The sequence below is a fragment of the Canis lupus genome, chromosome 1, assembly GCF_011100685.1.
Source record: "Canis lupus familiaris isolate Mischka breed German Shepherd chromosome 1, alternate assembly UU_Cfam_GSD_1.0, whole genome shotgun sequence".
In the NCBI taxonomy this organism is placed as follows: Eukaryota; Metazoa; Chordata; class Mammalia; order Carnivora; family Canidae; genus Canis; species Canis lupus.
The window spans coordinates 41,128,033-41,143,093 of record NC_049222.1 but is presented as its reverse complement, the minus strand read 5'-3'; the positions used below and the strand labels follow the sequence as shown (position 1 = coordinate 41,143,093).

Sequence of the window (15,061 nt, the reverse complement as noted above, 5' to 3'; positions counted from 1 at the left end):
ACCATGTGTTAACACTCTTCGCTGTCAACAGACAGAGGCCAGTCCTCAGTCATATTAGCAAGAAGTCTCACTTCTTATCTACCAAGATTGTTCCCTTCCCAATATAGACCTGGCCTGAAGGCGTCATTAAGTAAGACCCAGATATAGGCACCAATTATCATTCATCTCTTCTCCCCAGATCGCTCCACAGAAACAACAGGTAGAGAAGTAGTAGTTCTACTGAAACTGTCAAGATGCATCTCTTGAAGCAGAAGCTCATGCCCATCCTGGTCAGCACATAGTATCAGAGAAAGGTCTGCATCCTTTCCTCTGAGTGTTAAGACTGGTTTAGTGGTGTCTGAAGGGTAATGTGGTGTCAGAAACTTCTACCACAAAACCACCCAGCAATAGATCTGCTGGGATGTAGGTCCAAGTTTGTAGGCTAGGTCACACGGGCATTAGAATTTCTGGTAAAGAGAAAGCAGCAAACAGGACATGGAGTCAGGAACACAGGAAGCCAGAAGGCAAAGGCTAGCTGACACATAGGACAGAGGTGGGTTACTTACCAGTAGGACTGCTTTAAATAATTGGCCATTCCTAGTGATCTGGCTTCCCACTGCCCGGGGTGGTCTCATTAGTCAGCATGAAGACCACCTCCTCGCCTGCAAGGTCCTCCACAGCACAAGATTCTCCTGATTCAGCCCCTCCTTCCAGCCCTCTGCTAAACACACACCTGTGGCAATGACAGGGACCTGCCCTTACATGAGCCTCACTCCCAATAACAGCTTAAAAGAAAATCTCATTTCTAGGACATGAAAGGGTGTGTCTGAATGTGAACTAGTTGAAGATGATCACAAAACTCTAGTGGCTCCAAGACACCAATCCACTGATCCACCAAAACATCACAGAAAGGAACAGATTATGAATTAGACCAAGAACAAATCCTTCAAAGAAAGTTGTCACAATTGCTGAGCCCAATTACTTATTCGGTATTTTAAATAAGATTGCACAGATAAGGGCGCCTGGGTAGATCAGTCAGTTAAGCATCTGCCTTCAGCTCAGGTCATGATCCCAGGGTCCTGGGATTGAGCCCCAGGTCAGGCTCCAAGCTCAGCAGGGAGTCTGCTTCTCCCACTCCCTCTGCTCCTCCCCCTGCTCCTGCGTGCTCATGTGCTTGCTTTCTCCCTCTCTCTCAAATAAATAAATAAAATCTTAAAAAAAAAAAAAAAGATTGCACAGATAGAAATGGGATGTTGCTTTTCTGTTATCTCTTTAGCACCAAGACATACAATCAAGAGGAAAGGTCAATTTAAACCGATTGATAAGCCATGAAGCAAGAAACAAGACAAGAGGTAGTTGCCAAGGGAGACAGACACAAATTATACCAAGGGTATCTTGCCTCAAGCTTAGTTTTTAGGAGCAATTCCTGGCATGGTAACTTAAGGAGGCCATGGGCACCCTTGTAGAGATGGTGATCTGCTCCAGACTGTCCTGTCCAGATCAGCCAGTAGGGCTGGCTGCAAGCGTTGCATGGGGTCCACCCCCAACCCCACACCCCTCCCCTATAGGAGCCCCACAGGGTCCCAAGGGTTCACTGCTATCATGAGAACTCCTTCCCTCCCCACCCCACACACACACAAAAAAAGGTAATCAATCAAAGGATAAACCTACAAGAAAGGGGAAAAACAAAACCAGAAGCCATGTGATTTTCAGCAGTATTCAAACAGTAGAGTTTTGAATTCCTCTTTAGTAGAATAACTTATGAGTTAGGTGTGGCAGGTTTGGGGATCCTGTTGCCAGAGAGAGAACCCCTTCAGGAGCCACCAAGGCAATTAAGACCAGCAAACCAAACATCAGTTGAAAATACCACAGGTATGCTTGTGGTTAAAACTGCATTTCCCGAAACAGGCCAGGGGTATGACATCCAGGTTTTATTTTAACTGATTCTAAGAAAAACACCAGCCTTAAACCTAGCAGAGTGAAAAGCCATGTGTTATGGTTACCCAATAACACATGGTTAGATGCTATAAAATGATTAAGCATTAGAACAGGGAAAGCACACAAAGTAAAAGTTCCAATAATTACCTACTCCCCTGTCCTGGGGGCACCAAATCACCACCCAGAAAATGTCAGAGCAGCTTTCTTGCATTTAGGAATGCTCCACACTTGGGAGCTTGCCTTTATTTGTGCTTTTAATTGGTAAAGTAATATATTACAAAGGAAGTCACTAAGCAATCATAAAGAGCAAGGAGTTAAAGATTTATAAAGGCTCACAATGGTAATGAACTCGCTTTTTTCAAAAAAAAAAAGACACCCAGCATATCAAAGTTCTGGAGTCTTAGTAAATGACCACTCTGACCTCACAAAAAGAAGAGGTGAATTCTGTGTCCATTGTGATCCCACTGAAAGCAGATCCAAAAGATCTAGCCACAAGGGACAATTCTTGTTCCACCAGCTCTTCTTGCCTCTCAGTCAGTTACTGGATCTCTGTGTGCCTGGTTTCTACCCTTTTAAAATGAGGGTGTAAAAATACCCACCTCCAAGATTTGTTAGGCAAAAAAGAGTTAATGTGGGAAAAGCCTTACAATAGAGCCCAGAATCTAGTAAACCCTACGCTGACTATTATTATTGTTGGTTTGGGTTTTATTTGGTCAAGAGTGATTAAATGCCATAGCAGCTCCATAAGCAAAGTTCAAGCCACTAATAATAGGTCTCAAATAGAATGAGACTCTCTTCGCTATTTATTATCAAATGATATTCCAGGAAATCACACTTATTTAAAACACATTTACTCAACAGAGGACACAGTATATTAGAAACCAAAGTTCCTACCCTCTTACAGTCAAATTGAGGGATTAGACGCAGACCCATCACACCATGGGAAGCACAGGGTAAGTGCCAGCTGAGAGGTATAGCATTTATTCTCATTGATTTATAAATATTAAGAAGTTCTAGGTAAGCAGATTGGTTTCAGCCTAGAATGAAAAAAATCATGGAAATGAGATTTCAGTTGTGCTTTGGAGGGTGAGTACGATCTTCACTGAGAAAAAAGAGGGTTTGGTGAAGGAATATGGGAATGGCATGAGTAAAACTCACAGCGCCATCTTGAATTTGAAATGAGAGACTGGAGTGCTTAAGAATCTCAGGTCTACAGTCAGACTGTCTCAGTCCAAATCCTCATCCAACTACATACTGGCTGTGTGACCATGGCCAGCTACTCATCCTTTTTGTGCCTCAGTTTCCTAATTGGTCTCCCTCACAGGTACTCTCTTGAAGACTGAATAAGATAAAGCCTGGAAAGAGAATACAGTTCCTGCATACAGCAGAACTCGAGGTTGGCAATTGTGAGATAGGAAGCAATGTCAGGGAGGCTGCCAAGAGATCCCCCTGTCTGAAGAAGAGGGCTGAAGTTGAACCTGGGAGGTGGTGCAACATCATGTTGGAAGAGTTACAAAAGAGGCTTTGGGGAGCTCAGCTTCCATTCAGGAGGAGATCTGAGTTACCTCATAGCAGTCCGTTTTCTGATGGTTCACCTGGCAGTTCTGGGCAGCTCCCAAGAAGGCCAGAGAATCCGGGAACAGGAATCCAATAGTAAATGCCAGAGTCCACATGTGAGCAGTAAGGAGCTGGGGGCTAAGTCCAGGAACCATCACAAGAATGGAAAAGAAGTGCAGGTATAAGGGACTGGGGATTAGGTGGCTCACAGTGGGTGGGACATGAGAGGTGCCAAAGACAAACTCCACTAGATGCGATGTGATATCCTGAATTAGGTCCTGCTAGGGAAAAAGGACATAAGTGAAAAAAAAAAAAAAAAAAACAGGGAAATCCGAATAAAGACTGTAGTGTAGCTAATACTATTGTACTAGTGTGGACTTTTTGAGTTTGATAAGTGTACATGGTAAGATGTTAACATCAGGAGCAGACAGGTGACGAGGAAATGGGAAAGCTCATCAGAACTGTCTCTGCAACTCTTCTGTAAATCTAAAATTATTTCAAAAACAAACAAAACCCAAGTCTTTTGGGGTGATTCACCACACCATCAATAAAAAGAGGGAAGCCACAGCAAGTGCCAGTTTGGCCTTAAGGTGATCTGATTGAGTGATGCAGACAACAACATGGCTGACGCGAGGACAAGGAGATACTCAAGCATGGATGTGAGAACACGACCTCATGCCCACATCCAGCCAGGTGGTGAATCTGGATGAATCTGGCCTCTTAGGGACAAGGAGTGGCCTGACTGTCCCCTCAAATAACTATGTTCACATTCCTTGTCAGGAGCCCATATCCCCACCCATGACACACAGCACCCACACACCCACTGCTTCCTGTCACAGCAACCGTGCCCACCAGGAGAGATGTCAGATAGCATTTCCAAAGAACTTTATCTTCAGACTAAGGAGCTTCTATTTTGAGGCCCATAATAAACCGAGTCTTCTTAAGGAAAGAATATCCATTACACCAACTCTCAATAGTCCAAACGAAGAATAATCACCAGCTCGTGAGCAGCAGAACTGGGCTTCGATTCAGGTCTACCTTGCTCTGCAGGCCATGCCTTCCCACCACACCACAGGGCCTCATAGGTAGGCCTGTATGGTCTCCCACACTAACAGACACACACTAAAATACAGCTTTACCAAAGAGCTCCACCATGTCATCCAGGAATCAATTCCCCAGGGTTAGAAAGATCTTCTAGAAAGCTGTCTAGTCTCACTGGCCCAAGGGAATCAAATATTTCCTATCTATAGTAATGTGAACGATTAGTTCTGAATGTCAGAAATGCCATAGAATGAGTATATATGCATATATATACACACATACGGGTTTTCCATATATACACACCTATGAATAAATACGTTAAAAACCCTGTATAATAGATATCCTTTATAGGTGGGTGATGCATCAGTAAAATAAATTTTTCATAAAAAAATAGGACCTACTGAACACCAACCATATAACAAGTGCCAATAAACAGTTGCTGATTTTACTTAATGATACAGTGGTCTTTAAATTAATCCCCACAAATAAAACATGTCTTGTGTTAAATTAATGAAACCGGGAATCGGGCTGTTTCCATAAGAATGAAATTGGAGAGCAACAGGAGAAAGAGACTATATTAGAGTCTGGTTTGGGGCCTGAGGAGCCCATGTCCCTCCACTTTCAAATGTGTATGTCAGTGGTAGATTCTGTACCGGGACTTGAGAAATCTGAGCAGCAGAGACCTGGGACTCTCCATCCACCAGGCTGTGGATGGAATTAAAGTGTCAGGCAGGGAGGTCAGAATAGATATGGGGTCTCTTTTAACTACAAGCTTCTGGGATTCTCTTCAAGAGCTATTTAGGTTGTTGTTAATGCTCATATAAGATGGCACAATATCCTTCAGCTATGAGGTGCTGGGTGTGTGCTGGAGAGGACTCACAGCTCACAAGAGACAACTGTTAACCTTCCAGGAATTTTATGAGCCAGCTAGCAAGCACAGTCATTAAAAATTAAATTATTGGGCAGCCCGGGTTGCTCAGTGGTTCAGCGCTGACTTCGGCCCAGGACGTTATCCTGGAGACCCAGGATGGAGTCCCATGTCGGGCTCCCTGCGTGGAGCCTACTTCTCCCTCTGCCTGTGTCTCTGCCTCTGTGTGTGTGTGTGTGTGTGTGTGTGTGTCTCATGAATAAATAAAATCTTTTTTAAAAATTAAAATTATCGAAACATCCAAGTAAGTTAGTTACAAGTAAAATAAAGTTAATAAATACTCAAAACTTAGCACTTTTTAACAGCTTCATTACCTTTCACTCCTACAGATGTTCTGGAGGTTACTTACATCCATTGTATGGTCTGGAGGAAATAGTCCTCCCTGTTCCACACTCAGTGACCTCACAATGGTGGCCTGAGATCAACCATGGAGGAGGCCCCACACCAACCAAATCTATGAATGCTATAAATCGGGGTTGGTTGGTTTTTTCCCTGAGAACCAGCTGTTGAACATTTACCAGCAACCCACTGGATATTTGTGTCCTTCAGAGACAAATGGGAAACTGTGCTGTGTTGGGCAGGGGAAAGGAGTTAGGGAAGGCAGGGAGGTAGCGGGGCAGGGGTGGTGGGAGAGTGGAGAGAGTAAGGGGAGAGAGGGCAACAGGAAAGAAAGCAAGAAGGGGGAGACAGGAAATGGGGGAGAAAGAAAGAGAGAAGGCAGACAGAGAGCAGGAGAAAATATTTACTATCCTGAAGGAAACCATGGTTCTCTATAAGCAAATTCTTTCAGAGAACCAACACTGGGACTCCTTTTCTGAAAATCTCTCTAATGTATCACTCGTGTCTGCCTTCTGAAGCAGAGGCTACCAACAGAATTAAGATTTTCTTAATGACTCAGGTCAGCCCTGTGAGCAGACGTTCCATTGTGCTGCATTACCCTCCAGGCTACTGGCATGCAGAGAGTTCTTTTTGTCTTCTATGAGACGGCTCCAATCTTCTGAGCTTTTTATAGATTCTCTGTCAACCCCCTTACTGTCAGGCTGTCAGCTGTCACTTGTAGACTTTCTCCCAGTACTTAGAGCAAGCAGCCTGGTGTGCTGCTTCGAAATCCTGGCGAACTAAGAAGTCAGGAGGCCAAGCTTGTTAGAACTGTGGCTAAGTAAGAGTAAATGCGCCCTCCTAGCCCTCAGAGTCTCTCTAATAAATAAAGCACATAAAATCCAGGGCAGCTCCCCGGGTTCTCAATGTTACCCATCTGCTTTCTCACAGGTTCTTTTCTATGCTCCAAATGGTTGAGGTTACAGAATTAGTGACCTCTGGAGAACTGAAGTTTCACTAAATATACAAAACATTCAATGAGACAAACTAAAAACTAAACAGAACACTGACTAATACAAAAATGAATAAAAGTTCTGTTGTGTAAGCGACAGTCGATAACACAGACACCCTGTTCTCTTGCAAGCCTCTTTCCTTTGCTGAGGCAGGGGGCAGAGCCAGCATGGCCATGGCCCAGCTTCTTCCAGTGTCCACAAAGGGCTCTCGAACAGGTAGAGCTGGAAACCATCAGAAACAGGCAGCAGTAGGCAAGAAAGAGTTGGCAGAGGCAGCTCCACCTTTCAGCAGGTAATGCCAAGGGCTGGCCCTGGCTTAGGCCATCTACCCACCCCCACACTCCTCATTCATATCCCTGGCAAGGAGCAGAGAGACATGAACCAGGGCCCTACCATAACTGAGCAAGATGGTGGCTAAAGAGAAGCCATCAACAGACAGGTCCCCCACCCCAGTGGACAGGTACCAGAGCAACAGCAGCGCTCAGCATGCCACCCACTCGTAATACAATCTGATGTAAAGACTCTAACTGGCCCCTTCTGGGCACAATGCCAACCTCCTGAAAATGCGTGTCTCCATTGCACTGAATGTGGTCTTTGGGCTGGCACTAAATTCTGAAAACAAGAAAAGTATTTAACTGCTCATTGAATTCACCAGATGAAATAATGTGCTTTTAAAAAAAAATTAACCTTTTTTCTTTTCTAGGGCTCTATTTGTTTTAAAATATTCTGATAGCAACATAAAAGTTCTAATATTTAAGCCTAGTGCCTATTTAACCAGACTGTCACACAAAAATATTTTAAATAACTATAATAGAACAACAAAACTATCCTAGAAATAGAAGAAAATTCCAAAATTACCCTTCTTGTACTGAGTATTCAACTTGTAAAGAAAGAAGCATTTAACTTGTAAGGAAAGAAACAGCAAATATTCTAAAATTAAAAATAGAAGCTCTATACAGAATCCCATTATTTAATAGTTCTACTTTATGCCCGGCACATAGTAGGCCCATACAAAATATTTATTGGATAGCTAGAGGGATGGATGAATAGATACAGTAGTACTACTAACTGGAGAGTCTGAAGTTAACTGACTTTCCCTAGGACTTTCATCAGCAGGATGGATCCAAAACCATATTGGGGCATGTTGGAGAAATATAATTAACTAGTCAAGTAAAGTCTTTTCTAAAATGAAATCTGAGTATCTTTTCTTTGAGCCTGAGCCTAGAGATTATAAATACTCTTGCCTAAAGGCAAGTTCAGACCTGCCCCCTGCATAGTTTATATTTACTAAGCATCCACCATTTTAGTGCTTGGGCCATTGTGCCAGGAAATGGAAATGGGAGTACTGTGAGCAAGACGGGAAGGCCCAATCCAACATTAAAACACACTCATCAGAATCTCTAAAAGACCCACACAGACAAGGTCCCCTGATTTATGACTATAGTGCATTGGGGAGAAGATGATCTCCCATGAATGCTGCAGGGTCAACTGGAGGGGAAAAAAAAATAAATCTTGATCCCTACCTTATACCATACACAAAAATCAATTTCAGATAGAGCACAGATCTAAATATAACAGGTAAAACAATGAAGCATCCAAAAGATAACATACGAGAACATCTTCATGACCTTGGAGAAAAGATTTCTCAAACAGGATGCAAAATGCCCTAACCATAGAGCAAAAAAATGGAAAATTTAACAATATTAAGAACTTCTACTTATCAAAAGACGCAACATTAAGGGACGCCTGAGTGGCTCAACGGTTGAGTGCCCACCTTCAGCTCAGGGCATGATCCTGGGTCCGGGAATTAAATTCTACATCGGGCTCCCTGCAGGGAGCCTGCTTCTCCCTCGGCCTGTGTCTCTGCCTCTCTCTGTGTGTCTTTCATGAATAAATAAAATCTTAAAAAAAAAGACATTAAAAGAGTGAAAAAGACAACTCACATGATAGGAGAAAACGTCCAACAACACGTATTTCTGACAAAAGACTGATAGCTAGGATATATAAAGGTTAGTAGTCAGGATACATAAAAGTCAGTAAGACAGACAACCCAGCTCAACATCTTACTTTTCAGTGGGCAAAAGATTTGAACAGGCACTTCACAAAGAGGATACCCAAAGTATCAATAAGTATATGAAAAGGGACTGACTGAACTTTATAAGTCCTCAGGTAAAGGCAAACACCACAACGTGGTAGTATACCTAACAGTTAAAATGAAAAGAGAAAACACCAAGTGTTGGCAAGGATGGGAAACAACTGGCACCTTCATATACTGCAGTGGGAATGTAAGTCAGTATAATTACTTTCAGCTGCCATATAAAATCATCTGGAAATATGTAGCAAAGCTGAACATATGCACACCCGCTAAGCCAGCAATTTCACCACTATGTATATAACCCCACAGAAACGCAGACATATGTTCACCAAAAGACATGCAATAATGTTCACAGCAGCTCGATTCAGAATAGTCCCAAACTGGAAACCCCTCCAATGCCCATCAAAAGCAGAACAGATTAGAAAGAAGTGTGATGTACTCACACATGGGATATACTATATGATAACTAAAATGAACAAACCTCAGTGGCACGCAACAATGTGGGCATATCGCACCTACTTAATACCAAACAAAAGAAACAGGCGTAAAATTCATTAAAGAGACAGAGTCAACCAGATTCCCTTACAGTGGGGTAGGGAGCTCATGATGGAAAGGGGACACAACAGATACTCCTGTGGTGGCAGCAGTGTTCCATTTCTTGATCTGGAGAATGGTTACCGCATGGGTTCAGTATGAGAAAATTCATCAACCAACCTATTCAGGAAGTGTGCACTTTGTATGTTATGCTTTAAAAAAAAAGGTAATTCCAAAAAAAATTTCATTCATGATATTATCTCACATTTCTCTCCGTCCCTAGTCCCTCAACCATGTCTAAGGTCCAGACTGCCTCAGAGTCTTAGCAGGAACTGAGCCCCCAGGAGAAAGCTCATGCTCCCAGGGCCTTTGCACGGCTGCGGTCATCTCTCATCATGTAGGTCCAGGTTCACATGTAACAATTTGCCCAGGGAGGTCTTTCCTTGGTCCCACCAAGCAGGCCATAGTCATTTTACCCCTTATCCTATATTCTATTGGCCTGTTTTATTTCTTTCGCAGCACTTCTAATGAGACAAATCCACTTTGGTTTACTCATTATATTTGTTTTTAGAGCACAGTGACTTTGCCCCTTCGGTTCACTGCAGTTTCGCTGGCACCTCTACCCTTAGCATTTAAAACTGTGTCTGGCATATTTACGCAACTGATTTGAAACTTATATCCACATAAGAGCTTGCCTGCAAATGTTTATACCAGGTTTATTCATAATTGCCAAAAACCTGAAGCAACGAAAATGTCCTTCGATAACCAAACAGACAAATAAACAGTGGTACATTTATACAATGGGATATTATTCAGTTTTTAAAAGAGCTGAGCTATCAAGTCACAAAAAGACAGAGATGAATATTAAATGCATATTGCTAAGTGAAAGAAGCCAGTCTGAAAAGGCTATCTACTTATGATTCCAATGATATGGCATTCTAGAAAAGGCAAAACTGTGGCAATGCTATGTAGATCAGTTTTTATCAGGGGCCTGGCGAGAAGTGGAAAGTGTTGAATGGGGGAAGCACAGGAGATGTTTTAGGGTGATGACACTATTCGATGTGATACTGTGAGAGAGTATACATGACAAGATGCAGTTGTCAAAACCCACAGAACTTTATAGCACAAAGAGTAAGTGTGATGTGCGCACATTTAAAAAAATCATTTTGGAGACTTGGGGAATGCTAGGAAGGAATACAGAATATGACAAAGCAATCTAACTATGCTACAAATGTAGGAAACAACCTCACTGCTGACCTAAGTAACTGAATATGAGTGTGGAGCCTATAAAGCCAAGTGCAAAAGAAACTGCATGTGGCCCTTCACTCTACTTGATCATGTTGTTTCTCTTTTTTTAAAAAAGATGTTATTTATTTATTCATGAGAGACACAGAGAGAGAGAGGCAGAGACAGAGGCAGAGGGAGAAGCAGGCTCCATGCAGGGACCCTGATGCGGACTCGATCCCAGACTCCAGGATCAGGCCCTGGGCTGAAGGCAGGTGCCAAACCACTGAGCAACCCAGGGATCCCCGATCATGTGGTTTCTCATGGTGGTCCAGCCACCCAGAAAGATACAGACACCTTGATTTCTAAAAGTGTTATCAGCACCTGGTCTGCAAAGGTAAAGAATCAAATAGGATCAAAATTGTGAACTTACTCTTTCCTTAATTATTTGCAATTAAAAATAAAAACCGCATGGCTGCCTCAAAAAGAAGAGAAGGCAAAGTACCATGAAAGCTTCTCTTAACATCATAAAGCCCTAGAACAGGACAGCTCGTGTCATTGAAGAGCAAGGAGCCCTTTTCTTACCACTGACAGCAGTCATAGCCACGCCTACTCTTTTTAAAAATAACCTTAGATTTCTCATATAAAAAGAACACATGCTCATTGTACAAAACATAAATAAAATAAAAATTATCCATAATGACACTAAAAAACACTATTAATATTTATCACGTATCTTTGCAGTCCGTTTTCTAGATACATATGAAAGATACCCTATGGAAAAGATTTTTATCCAGAATGAATGTTACATGGTAATAGACATATTATCACTTAACTCAAATGCAATAATTCTCTTGAACTGAAAAAACAATTCTCTTAAAGCAGCCCAATAAAATTTTTCATTCTGAGACACTGTCTAGGTTATTCTACAGTCATAAAGCCTGGTGTGTGACCAAAATTTTCAACCACAGCTGAAACCCCCTCAAAAAAAGTTTCAAAATAAAAACTCCAAAAGCCTCTGTTCTCTTTTTGGCCAAAGAGCGTACCTTTAACTCAAATATCTGTAGTAACAAGGCTGCATCGATCATGGCAAAAAAGAGCATAGCTGTGGCTAATGGTTCTTTTATAAATATCCTGCGCTTTTCCTGGGATGATTTTTTAACATTATTAATCCTCAAAACATCCCTGAGAGGGCTATATCATTTAAAAGGGGAAATTAAAGGAAGCCAAGGATGACAACCCATAACCACACTGTGAATAAAGGCAGGTGCAGGGAGCCCGCCTCATCCTTCAGGGCAGACCAAGCCCCCTCCTGCCCCAGCCAGATGGGAGCACCTCCTTTATAGTGCGATGCCCTGCACTGGGCCTGGATGTTAAGCATTTAAAAGGAACCCATGATAGTAAACAACAGGGATCTCCTAAATGAGACAACCTATTTCCTACCACCAGCAGGAAGCCATATCTAGGAGCTGTTCCATTTGGTTTGGCTTTATAAAGTGGGGCTAGAGGGGGAAAAGCCTGAATTCCTTAAGAGCCACACCACACCCACCAGGCCGGCTTCCCACCAGCAGAGGCAGGTGGGCCAGTGTCTTCCTCATGATGGCTGACTCGAGAATTCACCCTTCACTAAATGTTTCATATGTACTCTGTATCTCATGCTTTGCCCTCCTTCCCTGGCTTAAGCTGCTTTAGGCAAGGCAATTTACAGTAAGGTGTCAATGATAAACAGACCGATTCCTCATTTTCTTCTTCTTTAGAGTAATGTTAACTCAAATTTGGGATATTTCACTTATAAAATGGAACCCACTCTCCCTCTCTGAAGTTTCACATGCAAATATCCTAGAGGTCTGAGACCTGACTGGCAGCTAAATGCTTTTAAAGAAAGTCTTAGGCTAGTTTAGGTAATGTTCTATTTACCTAAATATACACGTTTTTATTTGAACGTCCATCCATATAAACTGGTTCTGGCAGAAGATTGCTGAATGCTGAACCATCTGGGGTTTGATGAAGAAATGGAACATTCTAGCTTAATGAAAGGCACTTGCCTACCGGAGATAGTACATGTTTTTTGTTTTTTTGTTTTTCTGTTTTTTTTTTTTTAGTTGTAATATTTGTAGGCTACTTTCATTATAGCAAGCATAATCATGTTTTAGCACAAATCAATGACTCATTTTCTCTTGACTTGTCAGAGAGCTGCCACACCCTATCACAAACAGCACAAACAGAAGAAAAACCAGTTGACTAATTAGAATTGTTATGTAGAGTATTAGCTCATAAGAACTGAACAGAAAAAATCATCTTTACCAATCTGAAATCTCAACACCTTACCTATTTGTCTTGAAACAGAATTGATTCTATTAACATTTGCAGAAATGAACAGAACATCTATGTCAATTGTACTACTGACATAAAACATAAAAGATATGTACTCACTTCGGCAGCACATATACTAAAAAACATAAAAGACACTAACAGATGATTGAACAAGCAGCTCAGGACAAAAATATCCTTTAGTAGAAGCAAAAGAAGTTATGAAGGCCTTTGCACATTTTATTTAGAAGCATTATTAGAAGCATATTTCTTTACTTCTATCATGTGACAGGTAATATCTGATGCTTTCAAACATGCAGGATAAAATACTTACTTTGTAACCAATGTTTTATTTAAAGTGAGTTTCTAACTTTTAACTTCAAAATTCCATCCATGTGGACACCAGGAGAACGTAACAGCTCTAATACGAACTGTTGATGCAGACTTTACAATCCAAGAAATAAGTAGCACGCTTCCTATGATAAATACTTGAAAATCGATGGATTTGAGTTTTTCTAAAGAAATAGCTGAATCCTGTTAATGGTTCATCTAATAAACTGCAAACATAGAATGGAATCCTATAAACTGTTTGGCTAAGATGAAGCATATTTGAAAATGTATCAAATAATTAAGCAAAAGAGCCTTTTGCCCAGTATATGGGGCAAACGTGCTAGAATGGGTTCAGATGACCAGGGTTATGGGAGAAGATATTTGCAAATGACCTATCAGATAAAGGACTAGTATCCAAGATCTATAAAGAACTTATTAAACTCAACAGCAAAGAAACAAACCATCCAATCATGAAATGGGCAAAAGACATGAACAGAAATCTCATAGAGGAAGACATAGACATGGCCAACAAGCACATGAGAGAATGCTCCGCATCACTTGGCATCAGGGAAATACAAATCAAAACCACAACGAGATACCACCTCACACCAGTGAGAATGGGGAAAATTAACAAGGCAGGAAACAACAACTGTTGGAGAGGATGTGGTGAAAGGGGAACCCTCTTACACTGTTGGTGGGAATGTGAACTGGTGCAGCCACTCTGGAAAAATGCGTGGAGGTTCCTCAAAGAGTTAAAAAAGATCTGCCCTACAACCCAGCAATTGCACTGCTGGGGATTTACCCCAAAGATACAGATGCAGTGAAATGCCGGGACACCTGCACCCCAATGTTTCTAGCAGCAATGTCCACAATAGCCAAACTGTGGAAGGAGCCTCGGTGTCCATCAACAGATTAATGGATAAAGAAGGTGTGGTCTATGTATACAATGGAATATTCCTCAGCCATTAGAAATGACAAATACTCACCATTTGCTTCAACATGGATGGAACTGGAGGGTATTATGCTGAGTGAAATAAGTCAATCAGAGAAGGACAAACATTATATGGTCTCATTCATTTGGGGAATATAAAAAATAGTGAAAGGGAATAAAGGGGAAAGGAGAAAAAATGAGTGGGAAATATCAGAAAGGGAGACAGAACATGAAAAACTCCTAACTCTGGGAAACGAACAAGGGATGGTGGAAAGGAGGTGGGTGGGGGTGGGGGTGACTGGGTGACAGGCACTGAGTGGGGGGACTTGATGGGATGAGCACTGGGTGTTATGCTATATGTTGGCAAATTGAACTCCAATTAAAAACAATGTAAAAAAATATATAAAATATATATATAAACTAAAAAAAAAAAAAAAAACAAATGACCAGAGTTGAGGAGTGACACTGATGCTCTTTGTTTCCAAGTGTAAGTCTTCCTCTTTTTTCCTGCAGGCAATTTAAACTTGAGCATGAAACTAAGCCTCTTTGAGCCTCAGTTCTGTTGGGGTTTTTTTGTTGTTGATTTTTTTTTTATTTGTTTGAGAGAAAGAGAGAGAGAGAGCCCAAGTGAAAGGAATGGTAGAGGGAGAGGCAGACCCCTGGCTGAGCAGGTAGCCCAACACAGGGCTCGATCCCCAGACCTTGAGATCATGACCTGAGCCCAAGTCAGATGCATAAAGGCCTGAGCCACCCAGGTGCTACTGCGCTTCAGTTCTGTTGTTTTAAAAATGAGGCAGTTGGGCAGCCTGAGTGGCCCTGCGGTTTGGCGCCGCCTTCAGCCGGGGATGTGATCCTAGAGACCC

General features: G+C 41.9%; 1 protein-coding gene across 3 annotated transcripts in view; it reads right to left on the bottom strand.

Annotated features, from left to right (window-relative positions):
• PPP1R14C (protein phosphatase 1 regulatory inhibitor subunit 14C) overlaps positions 1 to 15,061 on the bottom strand; it is an 86,028-nt gene that overhangs the window by 58,981 nt on the left and 11,986 nt on the right. Inside the window, exon 1 of one of the 3 annotated variants that reach the window (XR_005353677.1) lies at positions 5,758 to 5,834. The exons of 1 other annotated variant lie outside the window; for it this stretch is intronic. The gene's annotated coding sequence lies outside the window, so the exon portion shown is untranslated. Of the gene's footprint in view, positions 1 to 5,757; positions 5,835 to 15,061 lie in introns of those variants that run through there. One more of the 3 variants, XR_005353678.1, reaches the window with a different exon arrangement.